Source organism: Takifugu rubripes, chromosome 6, assembly GCF_901000725.2.
Source record: "Takifugu rubripes chromosome 6, fTakRub1.2, whole genome shotgun sequence".
Classification (NCBI taxonomy): domain Eukaryota; kingdom Metazoa; phylum Chordata; class Actinopteri; order Tetraodontiformes; family Tetraodontidae; genus Takifugu; species Takifugu rubripes.
In genome coordinates, this window is record NC_042290.1 from 10,413,702 (window position 1) to 10,426,822 (window position 13,121).

Here is a 13,121-nt window from a genome sequence, read left to right on the forward strand (position 1 = left end):
TGCTGATGCACAAACACACCTCTGCACACACACCACCCCGGAGGTACCACAGGCCTCTACGGTGACCGGACCCTCCTCACCCCCGCCGTTCTCCCTCCCCCATCTGTGCTGAGCAATGGGGCTGGGCTGGAGTTTGGCTCGTCGACCCCGCCCGCCGCTCGCCACCGAGAGCGCCCCCCCCCCACCGGGATGCTCTCTGGGAAACGTCTGCGGCACTTATTGGAATTTCCGTGAAGCGTTTCGGGTTTCAGAAGAACGCGATACGGCCTTTTAAACGCGTCCTGTCGCGCCGTCGTTGAAAGCTGAATTCAACTTTGGCCACATTGTCCCGACAGCTCTCAGATGTGTGTTTCTCCCTCCAGGCGCTCATTTGTGCGTCACCGGAACGCTGAACGGAACGTTTGGGCCTTTTGTTGTCCTGGAAGGGGACGTTTCTCCTGCAATAGCTTCAGAGTGGAATGTGAAGAGCTGTAATGGATTCCTGTGGAAGCCTTCGTAATGTGTGTTTACAGTAGCTTTCTGAGTCTCACACACACACACGCACGCACACACAGTGCTCATCAATCATTGTTAGCAGACAGAGTTGACGTCCCGCTCGTACATCATCTCGCGGGCCTTCACCTCGCTGTAATTCAGACGCCGGACGTGCATCTGCGGCGGAAACTCGAGGCCGTGCAGAGGACAGCATATGGACAGATCAAAGCAGCAAAGAAAGGGGGAGGGGCTTGGGCGTCTGCGCCATCAACAGACTTTAAGTGAGTTAGATAAAAATGCGATGGGGGAAAAACTCTCAACGCTTGAGGTTGAACAACAAAAAGCACTTTTTGGTTGACTCGCGATTTTCAGTTTCCAACCGACGACATGTGAGAACCGCTGTGGCTGACGTGCACTCAGCAGCACTTGCACTGAGGACATCTGGGGCGGGCCTGTCGGGGCGTCCGTCAATATCTGCGATGATTCTTCACCATTCCGGCCTGGTGATGCAAACCGACAGAGGTCTCCTCATTGATCACCTACGAGTGGCTTTCAGCCCATCAATACTCTTTAAAGCACCACTTAAGATGGACAACATATGTCTCCCTGCTGTCTCGCCCCGTCCCGCCGGCAGATACCCACAAACCTACATAAAACCACGTAAAGCCTGAAATACGAGACGCCGAAATGCAAAAGAAAAACTCAAGTCAACATAAATAAAGTCATCAGAGGAACTGAAGTCGCTGCTACCGGCAAAAAAAAAACGCAGGCAGACGCGATATGGAGTCACACAGGAAGCGTTTTTTCAAATCGAGGAGAGGTTTCGTGATCAATACAGTCGCGTGAGACGGATGAGACGCTGATCGGCAATAGCTCAGGGTAAAATGTCCTCTGGTGATGAATCTGCTGTCGCCTGACTGACAAACACTTCATTTCCCCCCAAAAAGAAGACAATAATGCTGGATGTCAATTAGCTGGGTTCCTTTCTGGTGTATCTCTATGTCCTCAAGTCCCATAAAGCATGTCGTGGAGATGAATTAGCTGATTTACTTCAGTTTATTAACGTCTGCATATTCAAGAGAGCCACGCGGATGCTAAAGTGTGGCAGCTAAAAGAGCGGCTGTAAACGGAGACTAATATATGGGAACTATTATGGGAATTATTACCTGCTGTATTAAACGCTGTCTAATTAGAAGAATGCACCATTGCAGATGATTAAAATGCAGCAGAACGAGCAAATATCACTCAAATGTTTTTTTTACTTGCAATTGTTTTAGCTCAAAGTTCATTTTCTGCCCAGTGACGAAGGTTTGAAATGTCAAAGAACACGAACTCATAAAGCGTCTGAGCTTCGCTTTTCATTTAGGGTGAAAGTGCCACGTTTGTCCCCCACGTGCGAATCGTACACGTGAACTCCTCATGTTCTAAAAGAGGAGAGGCCGAAGACGGAACCAGCGTCCTCTGGCCGCCCTTGACACACTTCCACAAGGTGGACACGCTGACCCCATCAGCCGGTGCTCCGCTCTTCACCCCACTCCTCGGATGCATCTATCTCCTGGTCCCCCGTGCCCCCGCAGCCCCCTTCAAGTGCCTCCACACAATTCGCTCTCTAGCAGTGATTAATGCCTGTTTACTTCAGAAAGGCCAAAGCGTTTCCCTGCCTGGGAGGTGGAGACCGAAGGGGGGTAGCAGAGAGGAGGAAGCGATGGCGGCCGGGTCGACGTATCGATGCAGAGGTGAGCAGAAGATAATCAGAGGCGGGTGGGAAAGGCCGCGGAGGAGCCTCAACTCGTGCCGCGTCGGAAAAAAAGAGGAACGGCTCATCTTTCAGAACAGCTCCAGTCTTGGTTAAACAATATTTATCCTCTCAGTGGCCCGAGGACAACCGCTGCAACCGCCGGCCTGGAACCGAAAGGGGGCAAAATTCTGCCGCTAAAGGTCCAGAAAAGTCCAGAAATCAGTCCATCTGTGCCATCACCACCTGAGGACACACTGTGTTGTGCTTAGATGGAAGGATATGGATGATATTTGGTGCTTTGGTGTCAATAAAAGAGCCACATTAGCCCAGGAAGTATCAACATTGGCCAGAGTTCCTGTCTGGTTGGGGAGTTTGATGTTCTAGTTCTACCTCTCGAGCAACCGAGCACGTATTTCGGTCCCGTTGGTGCTCAACGTGGGGGCGAAGCCTGCCGAACGTCTAATCTGGGAAGCTACGGACGGATGCTGAGTAGAGCAGAGCTTTGATCCCGCGGCTGCAGCCGCGCCAAACCAGGTCAAGCCGAGGAGGTGGGAGACTTGCGCCTGGTTTTCGGGGGGGGGGGGGGGATCTGGCTCCGCTTCCTCCGGGCCTGCTTTCCAAAGGAGAAGTGGGAAGTAGCGGCGGGTGGAGGCCTGGCTCACGTCAGCGGTTGCTCCGGAGCAACGTTGGTGGTCCAGAGCGCTGCGGCTACCATCCACGCCGGCCCTGCTGGGCGCCTCCGTCTCAATGGCTGGTGTGAACGGCTTCAGCCTGCTTCCTCCCACACGGAGAGCTCGGTTTATTCATTTCATTGAAACCCAGATATTCTCTTGTCTTTTCACCTTGGAAAAAAAAAAAAAGACAAAAAAACCCAACAAATAAAACATCCGCAACCGCTGATGTTAATTAATTTTATGCAAAACAATCAGTTCGGAGGTGTTCTTTGAAAGTAGGGAATTAAGTTTGGAGCCTGTGTGTTGTTAAAAAAGAGCAATTAAATGTAACGTGGCTCTTTTTTTTTTTGTTATCAAAGCAGCTTTCAGACTGATGCTGGTAAACATTGGCAGCGATGGAAGGAAAAAGCTCCGGTCCTGCGTGCCGATTGTGTATCTGTCATGTAGAAACACACCACTGGCAGCCGTGGGTTCGCCTCCGTGTGTTTTACAGGGTGACTCACGACGGTGATGGACAGGCAAATCGATGTTTTGACTTTGGCCGCTGGTTTTTCTCTTCCAGGAGGAGAGGGCGGTAATGGAAGAGGACAGTAAATAAGTGGAAGGTTCTTGACAAATGAATCCATTAACATTTGCCTGTGTCGCCTGGCGAGCAGATTTGCTGTTTTATGGAGCAGGAAAAAAGAGCTAGTAAATCTGAGGGCGCTGTAAGGGTGAGGAGCTGAGAGCAGCCCGGGGAACACATCTCCCATGATGCAGCACTTTATCTCCGTCCCGAATGGCATCTTTATCTGCCTAAATTAAGTTTTGATATCTTGCCACATACGGAGCTGCAAATCACTTTAATGCGGGTATCAAGAGCAGCAGTAAAGTGCGGCCAAAGAGACGGAAAGGAGCTTCATTGTGCGCCGCCGACGTCACCGTCCGCCACGTGCCCGCGGCTCACGGTGACAAACAGAGAGATCGGCGCGATCATGTCGCGCCATTTGTCATCTGTCGGCATGGCGGCTGCTCGGGAGATCCACCTGTGACTCTGCGCCAGGAAGAAGGACACCCCCAAAGGTGACTTAATTTATAGGTTGTGATTCATTTCCAATTCCATTTTCCTCCCGCTGATGTTTATCTTTAAAATTAGAAAAAGGAGCCGAGCCTGTGTGTGTGGTGTGTGTGTGTGGAGGGGGGGGGCTGGAGCTCACGCTGGAGCCGCATTACATCGGCTCGACATTATCATCAGTCTGCCTGCATATATCTGGTTGTGTTTGTCTGCCTATCAATCTGTCTGTCGCCTCGGCTAATTGATCAACGGCCGGCAGGAGAGACGGCGGCCTTCCCGGCGCTCTAGCGTCCTCACATGAGGGAGGCTGAGGAACATTTCTCTCTACAAGCACGATAAGCTTTTGCGGCAACAATAACAGCAATAAAAACAGGAGCCCGGATGGAGATGCCGGCTGAAGGCGGCGGCGGCGGCGGCGGTGGCAGGAGCAGACACAGCCTGACCCTTTTAGCCTAGCATGCTTAGCCTCCCCTTCAGCAGACGCCTGACCAGCTCCACTCGGGGTAGATTTACGTGCAGAGTGGCGCCTCGCCCGATCATGACGCCTCACAGCGTCTTTGCTCATTTTAAATCTGTGACTCGGCACATTTATTTATCGTTTTTGCAGCCGTTTGAGGCCGCCGGGTAGCCTCTGCTGAGAGGAGATCATGCTCGTCCCGTTAAATAATTCATGCCAATCTTTGCCCGTTTCTTTAATTCTTTCATGAGGAAAGCCGTTAAAATAAGAGCAGGAGGTAGAATCCCCTCAAAGCTTATTTACACATTTGCAGCCCCCCCCCCCCTCTCATTCACCACCGAGAGTCACTTAACCACATGTTTACCTTTTCCCCGAAAGAAAAACGGAGTGAACTCATACACTTCCTCTTTTGGAGGCAATAAAGTTGAAATACGTGAAATACACAAAGGCGCCATCCATCTCCTGGTTCCTTCCATTTAAAGCAAGCGGCGACTCGGACCGTGACTCACACATAAATAAAGCATAAACTGTGGAGACAAAGTTCAAGGATTCTGTTTCCTTTAAAACGGGGCCTCTGATTTAGGGCGTCTTACGCTCGCCGCCGAGGATTCCAGGCTCCACGTCTCACTTTCTGTCCCAGATTATTATTTTAGATTCCCGGAGCTTTAATCAAACCTAACGCGTGTTTTTTGGTTCTAAATGAAAACGAGAGCAGCGACAGAGGATAAAAACATGTGGAAGCAGTGATAATCCATGCAGGCTGTGCTGGGGGGCCCCGATAGCTTTCAGAGCCCCCACCTGAGCGGCTCCTGGCAGAAGAAGAGCCGCTCAGCTCGGAATAAAGGAGCGCTCCAAACAGGACCTTTCAGAGACTACACCCTCCGATGAACTGGGCTGGGATGGGCCGCCGCTTTCCGCTCCAGTCAGCAAGGAGCGGGAAAATGAGGCGACGGGCGGCCGGCGCCGCATGACTAAGGAGCGGAGAAATAAAGTGTGATCTCAGGAATCCTGCCGGAATGCGCACGAGCGGCCTCTGGGGTCACGCTGCATTATTTAAATGAACACATGCGGGAAGATAAGATGCCATTTCACTCGCAGAACGTGGCTGCGGGATTTTTTTTTGAGCGGCGGCGCTGACCTCCCTCTTCCTCCGGAGCTGAGCCGCTCTTCATATCTTAACCGAGCAGAGCACCTTTGGGATGAGTGAACCGCGTTGATAGCGGGATGAATGTGTCACTGTGGTATCAGCATGGGCGAAAACTCCCAAAGGACTGTTTACAACACCTTGTTGAATCCGAGCTTCCGCACAAATAGCAAGAGGAGCTAATCGCTGCGCGCAACGCCGCGCTTATATAGCCTGTGAAATATTTCCTCTGACCCAAAACACAAACATGGCCGCCGTCCTTGCCAAGAATTAAAGCAATTTCCCGCATTTCATATCTGAAATTGAAATGTCTGGCAGGGAGCTCCTTTAACAACGTGTTGCTCCTCAAATTAGATTCATATTTTGAAAGTTATCGCGCTCCGTTTCCCTGCAGACGGCGTCGAGCTCATATTTCAGCTTAATCATGAGATATCAGGACCAACGTGTCAACGTCTGTCACGCATATGTAATAGCTCATCAGGAATCACCGTGCGTGTGTGTGTGTGTGTTTGTTCCAGGCTGGGATTATTGGATCAAGGCCTTGCGACATGTTATTTACTACTTCTAAATAACAATTAGTGGCAGAAACGAGGGTGAGTGCGGAGCCCGTTTGGATAAATGATGTCTTCCGGCTGCTGCGGCTGCACTAATTAATGAGGAGTTATGTTGAGAACTGGCCAGAAAACAGAAACACCTGTTTGCAACACTGGACAGAACCGTGTTTCTGCCACGTGACGCCAGCTCGGCAGGCAGAAATGAGGGAGCGGCAGGACCGTTTGAGACCCAAAAGGTCCCCAAAGGGCTCAGAAAGTAGACAAATCAGTGAAAAAATCGACAGAACGTCCCTTAAAATGTAGTAGAACGCATCAGCATTCAGGATTTAACGTTCCGTGCATTAAGCTGTGGTTGTTATTGTGACGGGGAGACACCAAATGAGCAAAAAATGAGATTATGCCCAGCTGGAATTACTTTATTGACCTTTTGCAATAACGTGGCTTCCATAAAGCCGATGGTTCCAGCCGACCGCAGACATATCGGCACCTGATAATATGCTATTATTGAACCTAATTATATTTATGTGCATTTTGGGCTCGTAAAAGTAACAAAACTCTGCTGCTAAATGCAAATATCAGCCAAAGTAACAACCGTCCAGCCTGGGTGGTGCTGGGGTGTGTCCCAGCAGGGCTAAACCCTGATCAGGTCACCAAGCAGCACCCAGGATGGAACCCAGAACCTTCCCGCTCATGATGATGCCGATGCGGATCATCGCGCTGATGGTTCGACAGCACGAAGGCGCACAAACTTGCAACCTCCTCCTGCATTTGGGAGCATTAGCCAACATTAGCTTGTTGAGTCTTTGTGTTGCTGATGGGACAAGATGATTGTTGCACCTTTGACACACTGAGTAATTTAATCTTACCCTTTAAAATCCACACACTACTTGGCCTTCTGTGTTTAGATGCTTCCAACTGTGGGTGAAATGCTTTCTGATCCATTTTTGCACAATAGAGGCCCAAAGTATCCCAGCTTGAATGGCAGCTCAGCCCACCACACAACACCAGATAACTATGGTTGATCCTGACATTACTGGGGAGAATTTAGAATCCAGTAGTACATGTTCTATGAACGTCTGCGTGAGGCCGTGTTGGACAGACGGACAAACGCAAAGGTTCATATTTTCTTCACTGCAAAGCAAATAAAAAGGCTCTAATGACACTTTGGTGCCAACCGAAAAATGCAGACCAGAGCTCCTCCTGTTGTGACCACATGCCATTCCGGAAGACTTGGACCACTTGCGCAACCGGATTGGGCTGCAGGCGCCGTCTCCCAGCAGATCACCACAAAGGAAAAATCTGTCAGGAAGTGAGGACAGAGCAGCTCCGAGGTGCTTTTCCCATTTTCCATTTGTGCATCAATCATCCATCAATTGTGTGATCAGAATGACGGAGGGACCCCAGAACTTTTAATGACTTGGACTCATTTAGTGACATAATATAAATACAAACATAGTTGCATGAATATTGTTTATCTGCATGGCCATATGCCCTCTTACACCAATTTAAAATCGACCATTTATTGATTCACCAACATCTTTCCTTTTTTAGAGCAGATATAAAGGGAATGGTGCTATTCTTTGGGAGTTTAGGGCTCCGCATTTCCTGTTTTTCCCGGTCGGAGATGGTTGAAATCCAGACTTTTCATTAATCATGCAGCTGACAGATGCCATCCATTCCCCGCCACGTCCGGGCCAGGTTTTGTTACAGCGCCGCCACTCGCCGAAGTACTTGGATTGGCTGGAGGAGGAAGGTGGCCCGCAGAGACGTCTCCCCTTCCCCTGGTTCAGTCCCGTCAGTGGAGCGCAAGGCGAGGTGCGGCGCACACACACGCGTGATAAAGGTGCGACTCACCGGGGGACTTTGTTTCTCTGCTGCGGGACGATTCGGAGCATGAATTTGCCACCAAGACGTCGACCCACGTCTGCAAGCACAAGTGAAGCTGGGCCGGTGAGAGACGGAGGGAGGCAAGGTTTGAATGCAACATCCTCCCCGGCGCAGCGCGATGCACCCGCCTCTCGGTCCATAAACTGTCACAGTGGTTCCGCGCGACTGCAAAAAGACCACAGTCGGATCTATTTCGCGCAAAGCTTCTCCGTGGCTGTGTGGATTTCTAAGGGGGAGATTCCGCCCGCGGCGCGCAACAGCGAGCAACATTAGCGCGCACTTGAGCGCAATTTCTCCGTGAGCCGGACTTGCCTCAGACCGGAGTTTGACTCCTCGTCATGGGCGCACAAACTGCTAAGAAAGAAAGAAGAGTGACGGGATCTGCTGCTGGGATGCTGAGCGGGTTCTGGTTCCTCCTGGTTCTCCTGGGAGACTTCGGAGTGGCTCAAGGTAAAGTTAACCTGCTTTCCTGACCCGGCGAACTGCTGAAAAGTTCTCGCAACTCCCGGAGATCGCGCACACGACAAATCGGGCTTAGACCCTAAAAATACTGCTCACTGAAAATGATTCCTGTCTGCATCCCTGTCGTGTACAGGAGGGATAATAATGATCGTGGAACTCGTTTCAAGGCAAAAGCAAATACCAAAATATGAGAAAAAACCCATAAAATTTATGTGGGAACAAGATGACGTATTTGAATTTATGATTTTTCAAGATTTACAAGAAACACCCAAATCAAACTCCGTGTTTTGGGAGCCTGATGAGCAGCAGATGCTCAAAGGCACAACAGCCTTTTTAATCCTCATTAATCTGAAGTTGGACCCCACTGAAAATGGCCTGTAATTCACGGGATTAAAGGCTGAAGGTGCGCTTGAGCTCCATCTTTAGTCAAGAATTAGATTTGAAAAAAAGAATCCAATACTTTGATTTCTGTTTCTTTGAAGCGTTTGGGCTGATCTTTGTCGAAAACCAGAACGCAGCCGCGTCTCTTTTTTTTCATTTTCACTAATAATGATGGAGCCCTTTGGCTTTGTCTGCGGGCGTCAAGTCCTGTGCTGAGCGGTGGTCTCTGGAAAGCGGCTCTAGGCTGTCAGGAAGGGAGAGCGCAGAGATAATGGCAACACCTGAAGACATCTAGTGAAGCGGCTCTCCCCAGCCAGACTGTCTGTCTGTCAAACAAACGGGATTTGGAAGGAAGCCGCCTGTGTGAGAGCGAGCACTCGTATGTGTTTGTGCCTCTCGCTCTAAGGTAGGTGGTCTGCTGCTGCTGTTGCAGAGGACCGGGCTGCTTTGTGTCTCCGGGAGATGAGGGGAGACTTCTTTCCCCTTTCCGAGTCGGACCCACCGGGCGAGACCTGCGGTGCCGTCGCGTTTCTAAAATAAGAGCCTTAAATCTGAGGTCCAGCAGATCCCAGACAGGGCCGGCTGTCTGTGGGCAGCCTTATCTGGCTGCTCCAGAGCCTCCTCGCACTCCTGCATAGTTAATGAGCAGAGAAGGAGAGGAGTGGTAAGAAAATGGCACAGGTCTGGTTACTGAAGGGCAGGTTGAGTTGACATAATACCCTCCCCAAAACCCCAGAGGGTCCTGTGTCATTGCCTGGATGGGAATTGGAACAAGGTCCTTTTCTGTCCATTAAGAAGTCAATACAGCAGGAGAACATGGTTTGAGACTAATTAATGGACCCTGCTATTTTGGGGCGCTGATGAGCTCCACGCGTCTCCAAATCGCTGGAGATTCGCCTCCTCGCTGCAAAGCGACTGGTGATTAAAGTGGCTCACTTACCCAGATGTAGCAGCACGCTTGTCCTGCATAATTTGTCCCAGGCTCCTCAGAAAGCAAGAAAACCTTTCTCACGTTTCTTTTTGCCTTCTTTCCCTCACGAACTTGCTGGGTACGACTTGCTCGCGCCCCCATCTGCAGGCAGGAGTGAGCGCTGGGAAATGAGAGTGCTCATTAACCCGCTGAACTCTTGACAAAGAAGACAGGTTGAGACAGATATAAGCTGGGAGCTGCCAGAAAGGTAGCCGAGAGCTCAGTGGCAGCAGCTTGATTGGAAAGCCTGGGATGCAGGAACAGATGTACTCCTGCTCTTTTTGGGGGCGCGTGTGCAGCGTCTGTATCTGTGAACACGCAGCTTTGAAAGTTTGATGAAGGACGTCCCTTTCTTTCTCCCCAAATGTGCAAAAAAGGGGAAAAAAGTGTCCTTAAACGCTGTTTCAGCTCCTTTGGGTGGTTTCTAGTTCTCCCGAGGGTGAAGCTGAAGTGTGTGTGTGTGTGTGTTTTTACCTTTTCTTCACCCACCTTTAAAACCACTTTTGCCTTATTTCTGGGAGGGTTTTCCGCTCCGTCCTCCGGGCCGGCCCGTGACGGAGCAGCGCGGACGTGCACGCGGCGTCCAGATAATTCTGACATCAGTCTTCCCGGGATTGCTTCAGTTTTTCCGCAGTCTTTTCCTAACCTCCGCCTTCCTGCCTCGGCTGTGCTTTTCCTGATTCGGGATGACGTCTAAAGAGTGACTCTGCGGCGCGTGAAGGTTGACGCTGCTCCCTCGGCCTGCGAAGCTAAAAGCGAATGTTATTCCTATGGTTATTATTTTAACAAGCTTCCCTGTGGCCTGACAGCTCGGCTCCTTGGGGGCCACTAACATTAGAACCACCGCAGTCATTCTATAAACAGGGCCCGCGTGCACAATGAGTGCATGTGTGAGGAGGAGTGTGTGGACATTACCTCCTCTGAGCTGCCGGTATCACACAGCTACACTCCAGCAATTTCATGTAATTGAGCAGAATTAAGATTCAGTAACACCCTCCCTCTGGCGCAGGTGGAGGAAGCGGCAAACGTTCGCGGCCGGCCGGTGCCGAGAGGGGTCAGGGGTGCGAGATGGCTGCCAGCCCGTCCATAGGCGGAGCGAGGCGGAGTGATAATTACTGTGAAAAGTGGCTGCTGAGTTTGCCTTCCCGCTCCATTTAATGTCATATACTGCTGTTACGGAGGGGGGGGAACTATACATGCGCAGCTATTTTGAGGCTGGGGAGCAGCTCTGCTGGGTGACACCCTTTGTTGTAGGGCTGCGGGAGAATTCTGCCACCAGCACCGTCGCACACAGGCTTCCTTCACTACCATCCTGAATATTCACATCATTTTCGGTTGAATCTACAATATATGTCAGGAATTTGAGAGAGCGGTTAAATATTGTACTATTTGACTGTATTCATTCCCCCTCTGATGAAAGTCCTGGTTTTAAGTCTGTCAACAGCCAGGATACTTGTCATGCAGCTACCGTGGCCCCGGTCTTGGCAACCTGCGGGCAGGAGGATTAAGGTTTGGTGCTTCAACTGGTGCAATTAGCTCTTCCTCTTATTTGCTCAGTGCTTCTGGCTCATTCACTGAGCGGCACAGTAGATTATTTTAATGCTAATGTTGATCCTAAGGAAGGAGGTAAAGCTCCAGCAGCGAGCTCGGAGCAGGAGGTGGGTGGGAACTAGTTATCAGTTTTGTGGATGTTTATCTCTCCGGCATTCGCCCCGGCCGGAGCGCACGGTCGGGGGTTTCCAAACAGCGACGGTCCGACACATCCATCACCAAACCAAAGGCATTCTGCTGTAATCAGCCCAGTAAGACGCGAGATTAAATGTGTGTACAACAAGGCGGAGAACAGAACCGCAGGACGGGCCGGAGTTCTCGTGTTTAGGTGACGCGCTGCAGTGTCCAGTTACCAGATGTGAGCGGTTAACCACAGCAATTCTGCTGTTTACTCAGCATATTTATGCTCTCCGACAAGCCTGCTAACGTCAACCGGGAAACTTTTCCCTTTCAAGCGCGCTCAACTTGGAAACTGGAGCGTAATTACGATCCCGGCTCCCCCTCCTCTCGGCCAGGAAACGGGCCGCGACGGTTTGGGAAATAGGTGAGTGCAAGGACACGAAGGATGGGATGGTAAGAGGAGAGGAGAGGGAGAGAGGGGTGAAATCATGATGGGGCAGGGCGGACGGGAGGAGAGGGACTCATTAATCAGCCCGTCTGACACCCTCATACAAGGGAGCTTCATGGTGCAACATTCTCTCCTATTAGCGTTCCATTAGCAGAGCCCGGCGCAAGTAGCTGCACTTGACAGGCAAGACTGTGTCCCACTGGCTGACCGTGTGTGTGTGTGTGTGAGTGTGTGTTTGCTGGGAGTGCTGGGAGCGTTGGGTAAGTCAGAGTGCACCGGGGTGGAAATGACTCCGACATATTGCGGCAAGTTTAGCTTTTTTCGGCTTTGGTCAGCAAATGAAAATAATTACATAAAAGGTCCCGCGTTCAATTATGCTAGCGGATAAGATAGTGGCACGATGATTGCGGAGATGATGATGATGGCGGTGACCTGATTTCCCACCTGCCACGTCCCCCATCCGCCTGAAAATGGTTCTTCAGATTGGAGATGGCTGATGCATTAGCGGAACAGTCATTCCTCATTCAAAGGCTTGTTGGCCTCTTACTCGCCGAGAGCCCTGTGATTACAGGATCTCAGCCGTGGGGGTCGACCACTGTCCCTGCTCTTGATCTACAGTTCATATATGATTAGAGATCAGAGTCGAAAAGTGGCGGATGGAGGGGAGGGGGCTAGGAAGGGAGGACAGGGCCGAGGGGGGAGAGAGAGGAGTGATTACGAGTTAAGTGGCCCTTCTCATACAGCAGGGCTGACAGAGCACATCATGAGTGAATTTAAGTACACACTCCACTCCTGCCCTTTCATTTGGCTTCACGCCCCCCCCCCACGGTGCTCAACCGCTAATGTCCCTCTGCATTTTTTGCGTCGTGAGCAGGAAATTGGCTGCGGGCATGTCGGCGCGAGGCAGGTAAACACGGAAAGACGCTTAGACCAAAGTTTGATTTTTTGCATTCGCGGTTGTTATTGGTTCCCGCTGCGTGACAACACCTGGCGATTTCACAGCAACCCAGCCGACGCCATCATCATCATCATCACATCATCATCATCATCATCATCACATCATCATCATCATCATCATCTGCTGACGCAGCAAAAACCGGCGTCCTGCGCTGGCCGTTGTGCCTAGCAAAGCGGATAAGCGCACAAACAGGCAGTGTTAGCGTGGATTTACGGGGGACTGCTGGTACGTTTATGTATGCGCGCGACG